Consider the following 10,286-nt stretch of genomic DNA (forward strand, 5'->3'; position numbering starts at 1 on the left):
TGAAAAATTGACTGAAGAAAACAGTAGCTTTAAAAGTAAAAATGGTCACCTAGAAAAGGAATATATTCATCAAAAAGTAAAATCAACAACTAGAAAAGGAGTATAACTCTTCAAAAATTAACTAACTGGAAAAGAAATGAAGCTCATCTAAACTTAATCAACTGGAAAAGAAAACACAAAAGTTAACTAAAAAACCTCCTAAAATCCTAAAAAAATAGAATTGGACAAATATAAACCAATGATTCTATGAGGCATCAAGATTCCATCAAACAAAGCCAAAAGACTGACAAAAATGCAATGTAACTCTTCAGAAAAAATAGATCCAGGAGAGATAATTTATGAATTATTGGTCTACCTAAGAGATACTATCAGAAAAAGAATCTCTATAATATCATGCAGGGAAATTCTCATGGAAAACTCTCCTAACATCCTAGAATGAGAAGATAAAATAGTCCTTGGAAAAAAATCCATCTATCACCTCCCCATAAAGAGACTCCAAAATAAAAGCTTCAAGGAATATTGTAGCCAAATTTCAAAATTCTCAGTCAAAGGATGAAATATTGCAAGCGCTTAAGAATGAAACAATTTAAATATCAAGGGACCACAGTTAGGATTATGCAGGATTTATCAGCTTCAACATTAAGATTTTAAGGCCTGTAAAATGATATTCCAGAGGGCAAAGGAGCTTGAATTACAACCAAGAATCAAATACCTTGCAAAATTCAGCATATTCATTCTGGGGAAAAGATTTTCAATGAATTAGAGGATTTTTCAAACTTAACTATAAAAAGATCAGAAATGAACAGAAATTTTAATCTTCAAATATATGACTCAAGAGACCCGTAAAAAAGGAAAATGGAAAGGGGAAAAATGTTAATTAATAACACTAAATTGTCCACATCCCTACATGAAAAGACAATACTTTTAACTCTTAAAAATTGTATTTCTCTTAGCCTAATTGAAAGGAGCATACTTAGACAGAGGGTATGATAAAAATTGATTGTGACATGATCAAACATTTAACTCTTGGGGATTGCATTTCTATTGGAACAGTTAAAGGGCAGGAACTTGGATAGAGGGTATGAGTATAAACTGATTATAATTTAATGATGCTTATGTGAGAATTATTTTCTAATGGAGCTATTAAGGGATGGTACTTGGACAGAGTGTGTCAGTATGAAATGATCATGTCATGAAGAATCTTATCAATAAATCAACCAACCCTTAAGAATTGTACTTCTATCAAGATAAAAGGAGTATACTTTCATAGAGGGTGTGGGCAGGAGACAGAAATAAAACAAGACATGAAAAAGAGAATTATACTAGAAAAAGAAGGCATTGGAGGATACATAACAACTCATGATGATGAGGAACAAAGGACCAGTTATAAGAAAGGTAAAGAAGGGAGGGTGAGAGCTCTGAGTAAATCTTACTCTCAACACATTTAGCTCAAAGAGAGAATAATATACATTCCCAATTGGGTATCCTACAGGGAAATGGTGATGGAGGGGAAAGAAAGGGAATGTGAAGCTGATAGAATGGAAAGGGAAAGTAATAGTAAAGTTGATAGAAGAGAGGGCAGATTAAGAGAGAGGTAGCAGTCAGAAGCAAAACATTGGTGAGGAGGGAGAAGAGGAAAGGAGAGTGAAAAGTAAAAAGTGGGGGAAGATAGGATGGAGGGGAAAAACAGAATTAATGATCTTAACTGTGAATATGAAAGGGATGAACTCTCCTATAAAATGGAAGTGGATAGCAGAGTGAATTCAAAACCAGAATCCTGCAGTATATTGTTTACAAGAAGCATATTTGAAGCAGACACACACCACACACACACACACACACACACACACACACACACACACACACACGGTAAAGGTAAAAGGCTGGAGTAAAATATATAACACTTCATCTGAAGTAAAATAGGGGGTAGCAATCCTGATCTCAGACAAAGCAAAAGCAAAAAATAGATCTAATTAAAAGGAATAAGGAAGTAAAGACATTGTAAGGTTAAGGCTAACTAATAGATGTATTTGTGAAATTTTGTGAAATACTCCTTATAATTCACATCCATTGGAGAATGACTGAATAAGTTATCATATATGAATATTATGGAGTACTAGTATTTTGTAAGAAAACATGAGCATCCTGACCTTATGGAAGCACTTGCATGAACCGATAGTGAGTGAAGTGAGCAAAACCAGAACATTGTACACATTAACAACAACATTGTGAGATAATCAACTATGATGAAAGCAATTCTCTCAGGATTTCAGTGATAAGGACAATATTGAGAGAACTATTAAGGAAAACACCATTCACATGGTGTTTCAGAATGCAGAGCAAAGTATACCATATTCACTTTTAACAAGTTCTTTTATGTTTTTTTCTTTCTTTCTCAAGGTGCTTCTCTTTAGTTCTAATTCTTTTTTCACTACATGACTAATAAGCAAATATGTTAAACATGATTGTAGAGGCAGCTAGGTGGCATAGTGGATAAAGGACCGGCCCTGGAGTCAGGAGTACCTGGGTTCAAATCCAGTCTCAGACACTTAATAATTACCTAGCTATGTGGCCTTGGGAAACCATTTAACCCTGTTTGCCTTGCAAAAAATAAAATAAAATAAAATAAAATAAAATAATATGATTGTACATGTACAACCTATATCAAATTATTTGCTGCCATGAGGAGGGGGGAGGGAGGGAAGGAAGGGTGGTAGAAAAATGTGGAACTTATAAGTTTGCAAAATGATGAAAGCTGAAAACTATCTTTACATATAATTAGAAAATAAAATAAATGATTTTTTCCAAACCAAACAAGATTATACTATGATTTTTCTTATCTTATCACTTACTAGTGTTCTACTCTACAAAATTCAGAACTCTGACATTTCCTACCTTAACAGAATGTAGACTTTTTCTCCTCTTTTCCTTTCTCTAGTCATTCTCTTTGAAACCTCTCTGGTATCATCTTCTACTTCCTTCACTGATCCTACTTGCAAACTTCTAAATGCTACTGAGGAAAGTCACATGACTATACCCATTGAGTCCACTATAAATTTTTAAGCCATCTCGTGTCAACTGGAGGTCTCACTGCTTCTCAACAATCTTGTATTCTCTCCTAATTAATTTCCTATTTTGTGCTTCACTGTGCCAGTTTCTAATCTCTTTATTTCTTAAAACTACTTTTATCACTACTCTATCATATTCATTTTTAATGAGTCTAGTTTCATACTTAACTTCCAAAAATTGAAGCCTTATAACATGAACTTCCTTTGTTGATCCCAATTCTATACCTTAAATTTCCTCTATATCATTGATTAATCTCCTCTTCCTTACTACAGTCACAGAGGAAAAGGTCCATCTTCATTCCACAATCAACCTCTCTACTTATGATCTTGAAACCCAATCCCTCTGAGAATTTGCTCTTTCAGTCAAATTCTCTCTTTTTATCTTCAGAATCTTTGTATCCTGTGATTCCTTTTCTAATGTCCAGAAATATATCCAGACCCCCATCCCAAAACAAACAACCCCCCCCAAAAAAACCCTCCACTGGAGTCTGTTATCCTTTCAACCTATGATCCTTTAGTTCTCCTCTCTTTTCAAAAACACCCTCCTATAAAATAAAGCTATCTATAGTTTTTTACTTCAGGTCTTTACATCTCATTAATTCACTCCTCAAGCTCTGAAAATCTGTTTTCTTATCCCACTGCTCAATTGAAATTATTCTAAATTTACCACTAATCTTTGCTTAAATCCAATGCTCTTTTGCCATCCTTATTGTCTGCATCTTTCTGTGGTTTTTAAACTTCTTCTCCTGATTGCCTTCTCTATCTAGACAGCTTCTCCTCCCTGGAACTGTCATGGCACAGAATGCTTTTGGTTTCCCCTCTTAATGTGCTCATTTCTTCTTGGTCTCCTTTGCTGAATATTGATTCACTTCTCATTTATGAATCTGAGATTGATATAGGACTATGTTCTTATTTATTTATACCCTCTCTCAGAAATCTCATCAGTTTCCAAATACTCAGTTATTTATGTTAATAACTCACAAAACTCATTTCTCTCCTGAGCTCTAGTCCTCCAATTGTAGGTCCCATAAAAATCTCTAACTCAGCATTCTGAAAAAAAAAAACAGGATTCATCATCCTTTCCTAAGTCCCACTTATTTTCCCAAATTCTCTCTTTTTGTGGAAGGTACCACCATCTTTCCAGTCATTCAAATTTGAAACCTAGAAGTGATCGTTTACTCTCTCACCCCTCCACTGCCTCACTCTGACAAATACAATCAGGTACCAAGTTTGCTTTTTAAAAAATGTTTGTAAAATTACTAAGTAATTTTAAAGAATGAGTGGATCAAACAACAAATCCTAGAACTAAGCAATCATTTCATTCAAGAAAATAAAAATTTATGGGATGCAGTCAAAGCAATTTTTAGAGGAATTTTTATAGCTCTAAATTTTTATATGACTAAAACAAAGATGAGATCAATGAATTAGGTATGTAACTAAAAAACCCCCCAATAGATTAAAGATCCCCAATTAAATACCAAATTAGAAATTCTGAAAATCAAACAAGAGATAAATAAAATTAAAAGAAAACCATTGATCTAATAAATAAAGCTAAGAGTTGGTTTTATGAAAAAAATCCCAATAAAATAGATAAACCTTTGGTTAATCAGATTTAAAAAAAAAGAAAGAATACCAAATTACCAGTCTCAAAAGTGAAAAGGGTGAACTCATTCTAATATGGAAGAAATTAAAGAGACAATTCATAGCTATTTGCCCAACTGTATACCAAATAAATTTGATACCTGAGTGAAATGTATGAATATTTACAAAAATATGAACTACTCATTAACAGAACAGGAAATAAGATATTTAAATAATGCCATTTCAGAAAAAGAAATTGAAAAAAACATCAATAAACTCCCTAAGAAAAAGTCTCCAAGTCTAGATGAATTAATATGTAAATTTTATCAAACGTTTAAAAGGCAATTAATTCCAATTCTACCTAAACTATTTTAAAAAATAGGAAGAGTTCCATAAAATTCCTTTTACGACACAAATATGGTGCTGATACCTAAACCAATAAGAGTCAAAACAGACAAAGAAAATTTTAGACCAATCTCCTTAATGTACATTGATGCATTTAAATAAGATTTTTGGCAAAGAGATTATAGCAAGGTATTAATAGAATAATACACCATGATCAGGTAGGATTATATCAGGTAGGCAGGGATGATTCAATATTAGGAAAACACTCAACATAATTGAACGTATCAATAACAAAACCAAAAGAAATTGTAGATTATCTCAATAGATGATGAAAAGCCTTTGACAAAAATACACAGGATCCATTCCTATTAAAAACATATGTAAGTAGAAGAATAAATGAAATTTTCCTTAAAATAATTAGCAATATCTATCTAAACAAATGTTATATGTAATAAGGATGAACTAGAAGCATTTCCAATAAGATAAGGGGTGAAACAAGGATGCCCATTATCATCATTACTGTCTATTTTGGAATTAGAAACGTTAGTTTAGCAATAAGAGAAGAAAAAGATATTGAAGAAATTAGAATTGGTAATGAGGAAGCATAATTTTCATTCTTTGCCGATGATATGTTGGTAAACTTAGAGAATCAGAGAAAATTATGTAAAAAACTACTCGAAACAATTAACAACTTTAGTGAAATAGTAGGATATAAAATAAACCCACATAAAAACATTAGCATTTCTGTATATGAACAACAAAGTCCAAGGGCAAGATATTGAAAGAGAAATCCCATTTAAAGTAACTACAGAAAACATTTCAAAACAAACCCAGAAACTATATGAATATAATTATAAACCACTTTTTACACAAACAAAGTCAGATCTAAACAACTGGGGAAATGTCAATTGCTCATGGTTAGGTTGAGTTAATAAAATAATCTAACAAAATGAAATTACTTATTGAGTATCATACCAATTAAACTACCAAATACAGTAGAACCTTGGTTTACAAGTCACCTGGTTTATATATACTTCACTTGTTGAGGAAAAATTTTTCACAAAATTTGTCTTGTAGGAGGAACAAAAATTTGCAGTATCAACATTATGTTTGGATTTGAATGGCTCGTGAAGGGATATTGCTCAGCTAGGGCAATTTTTTTGTCATTTTTTTTTTTTTGCTTTCACCTTCTCATTATTCACAATCATCCTCTTTGCTCATGTCCTCATTACCTCTTACTTGGACTGTTGCATAGCCTCCTAATTGATTTATCTATTTCAAGTATCTTCCCTCTCCCATTCAACCAGAAGCGAACATAAAATCAGTGAGTCAAAACATGAAAGTGATTCTAAAAAATTGAAAAATAAATGAAGGCAGCAGTATTATTCACTTTTAGTGAAAATAGCATGAGAGATAATTCTCCCAAGGTTGAAATCCTTGATATTCACATGGAAGAAAATTCTCCTTCCAAGTAATAATCCTTCCTCCTCCTCCCTCTCAGGTCCCTCATGCCACTCACAACTCTTCTCAAAAGAAAAGTGCAGGTTAATTTGTTTTATTTTTGGTTTATACTGTGTACTAATCATTGCTATTGTATTTCAGGTACATTAGGAACAAAAAAACTTACTTAAAATTATAAAAAAATTATTTTTATATTAATATTTTTGATGATGTGGCACTGATCATCTGACTTTACATTATTTCTTATGAGAAAATTCACTTTGCAATATGAACAAATAGCATGTTGGAAAGAAACTTGGGAATGAATTATATTTATTAAACCAAGGTTCTTCTGTAACTGTTTTAGTGTTTTCTTTTCAAGACAAATGGGGTTAAGTGGCTTGTCCAAGACTACACAGATAGGTAATTATTAAGTGTCTGAGGTCTAATTTGAACTCAGGTACTCCTGACTCCAGGGTGGGTGTTCTATCCACTGCACCACCTAGCCGTCCCTTACTGTAATTGTTTTACCAAGCTAGAAAGAAATAGAAATAAAATTCATCTGGAGCAACAAAAGGTCAAGAATATCAAGGGAAATGATGAAAAGACTTCTAAAGGAAAGTGACCTTGCTCAGTAGTCATCAAAACTGCCTGGTACTGGTTAAAAAATAGAGAAATGGACCAGTGGATTAGGATAGTTACAAAAAACAAATAGTAGCAAGTGACTATTGTTATCTATTATTTGGCAAAGCAAAGGACATTAGCTTCGGGATAAGAACTCACTATTAGACAAAAATCATTAGGAAAACTGGAAAAGTAGTATGGCAAAAACTAGATATGAACCCACATCTCATGCCCTAGACCAAGACAAGTCAAAATTTAGACAGGGCTATACCGGAGACCAATTAACAGATCAAGAAATACTCTATCAGATTTATGGAAAGGAGAGAAATTTATGACCCCAAAAAAGAATATATTATAAATTGCAAAATGGATAATTTTGACTATATTAAATTAAAAAGGGTTTGCACTAATAAAGTTTCCAAGATTAGAAGGAAAACAGAAAGTTGGGAAACAATTTTTACAGCTAGGGGTTTTAGCTGTAAATAAAAGTTTTAGTTCTGAAATTATAGAGAATTGAATCAAATTTATAAGGTTACAAGTCATTCCCCAGTTGATAAATGGTCAAAGGATATGAATAGGCAGTTTTCAAATGAAAAAATTAAAGCTATATATAATCATATAAAAATGCTCCAATTTTTACTGATTAGAGAAATACAAATTAAAAGAGCTTTGAGGGACCACCTCATACCTATAAGATTGGCTAAGATGAGAAAGAGGGAAAATGATCAATGTTGGAGAGGTTGTGGGAGGATTGGGACATTAGTACACTATTGGTGTAGCTATCAAAGAATCCAACCATTTTGGAAAGCAATATAGAACTATGCCCAAAGAACAATAAAGCCGATCATACCCTTTGACCCAGCAATGCCAACACTAGGCCTGTGTCCAGAAGAAATCATAAAAAAAAATGAGAAAAGTCCCACATGCTCCAAATATTCATAGCAGCTCTTTTTTTGCAGTGGCAAAGAATGGCTGAACAAGTTATGGAATATGAATGTTATGGAGCACTATTATTCTATAAGAAACCATGAATGGTCAAACTCTAAAGAGGCATGCAAAAAATTGATGCTGAATGAAGGGAGCAGAACAAAGAGAACATTGTACACATTAACAACATTGTGAGTTGATCAACTTTGATGGATGCAGCTCCTTTCAGCAGTTTAGAGAGCTAGGACAAAACTGGGAGTCCTCTTAAGGACAATGCTGTCCCCATCCAGATGAAGAAAAATAAAACGAAACAAAAAATAAACTACAAAATATGAATGAACATTATGATCACTTTTAAAAATTGTCTCTTATGATTTCCTTTCCTATATCACAATATACTTTCTTTTCCCTTAGTCCTAGTTCCTCATACAAAAAATGACTAATCTGTAAACATGTCAACCACAAATGTACATGTACAATGTTCACTAAACTGTATGCCACTGAGGGGAAAGGTATGGGAAGGGAAGGTGGAAGGTAATTATGAAACATAAATATACATGTGGATGAATATTTATATAATTGAAAAAATAAAATAAAAATATCAATTAAAAAAACAAAATTTTTGCATTGTTGTCTTTTGTCATCATCATAGTTATCCTAATTATCCCTGCTCCTCCAGAACAGATATAAAGTCTTATTGGTTCTATCTCTTATATTCATCCTCTTTTTATGAGATATGCATGCACACACCATCACATCTCTCATCTGTACCACTCCAGCAGTTTTTTTGACTTCTCCTTCCTTCCTTCCTCTCAAGTCTTTCTCTTCATGAGCCCTTCTTACAGACAGGACAAATCGATATACCTAAAGTACAGGTTAGATCACATCACCCTCTGCTAGAGAATGTCCCTGTTTTCTCTATTATAAGCTATAAACTTCCTTGTTTGTGATTAAGCCACACTCTGGCTCAACCTATATTTGTGGATTGACTTTTACTTAACATGCACTATGTTTTAGTCAAATTGGCTTTGTTATTCACTAGGCACCAACTGCCTTTTGAACATCTTGAACCAAGGAAGATATACTACATATTTGTGCTGCAACTTGTCCAGTCATTTCCCAATTAATGGGCATCCCTTCAATTTCCATTTCTTTGCTGCCACAAAGACAGCTGCTACTAATATTTTAGAATATACAGATTCTTTTCCTTTTTCTCTAGTCATCTTTGGAAATTAGTCCTACAATATATGATTATGGGACCTAATTATAATAGAATACCACTGTGCTATAAGAAATGCTGAGCTTGATGATCTTAGAAAAATATGAATTGACACATGAAATAATGAAGAGCAAAATGAACAGAACCAAGAGAACATTGCATATAGTAACAATATTATTTTAAGAAAAATTTTAAGGAATAAATCATTTTACTATTATTAACATCCAAATTAATTACAAAGGGCATATGGGGGAAGATGCTATTTTTATCCAGAGAAAGAACTGATAAATAGAAGTATGTATAGAATAATTTTTTATATACATACACATATTTGGATATAATGGTTACAACTCTAGAATGGGGGAAGGGGAGTGGGAAGGGAGAGGAAGGAGGGAAGAAAAAAGAAATTTACATGATAACATTATTATATAAGTAGATTGTACATATATATCTGCAATTTAATATGAGATCTTTTTTTTATTTTACTGTTATGGAAATGCTTGTTTCATTCCATAAATTAAAAATAAAATAAAAATAGAAATTAAAAAAACAAGGAACATTATGTCCTATCACTGTTTCAAACTCAACATGTGCAAAACAGATTTATCATCTTTCCCCACAACCCCTTCCTCCCCTGACAACTTTCCTAACTTCCATATTGCTGTGAAGGGCATATTCAGAATGTTCCTGGTCACCTAAGCTTGTTGTCAAGTTGTTTTTTTTTCATTTTTCATCTGCTCTCATCTATTCCTTTATTTCCACTCATGTAGCCACCACCCTGGGTAGGCCCTCCTTACCTTATGCCTATGGTCATCTTTTAATTGTGGGAACATGATTATAATAGAATACTACTGTGTTATAAGAAATGATGAGCTTGATGATCTTAGAAAAATATGGGTAGACTTGCATGAAATAATGAAGAGCAAAATGAGTAGAACCAAGAGAACATTGCATATAGTAAGAACTTTTTTTCTCCCATTTTCTCAACTACCAAATGATTTTCCTAAAGTACAAGAGTGACAATTTCACATGCCCCTCACCAATAAGATCCAACAGTTTTCTGTTTCCTCTAGGATTAAATA

This window comes from Macrotis lagotis, chromosome 8 (assembly GCF_037893015.1).
Source record: "Macrotis lagotis isolate mMagLag1 chromosome 8, bilby.v1.9.chrom.fasta, whole genome shotgun sequence".
NCBI classification, from domain to species: domain Eukaryota; kingdom Metazoa; phylum Chordata; class Mammalia; order Peramelemorphia; family Peramelidae; genus Macrotis; species Macrotis lagotis.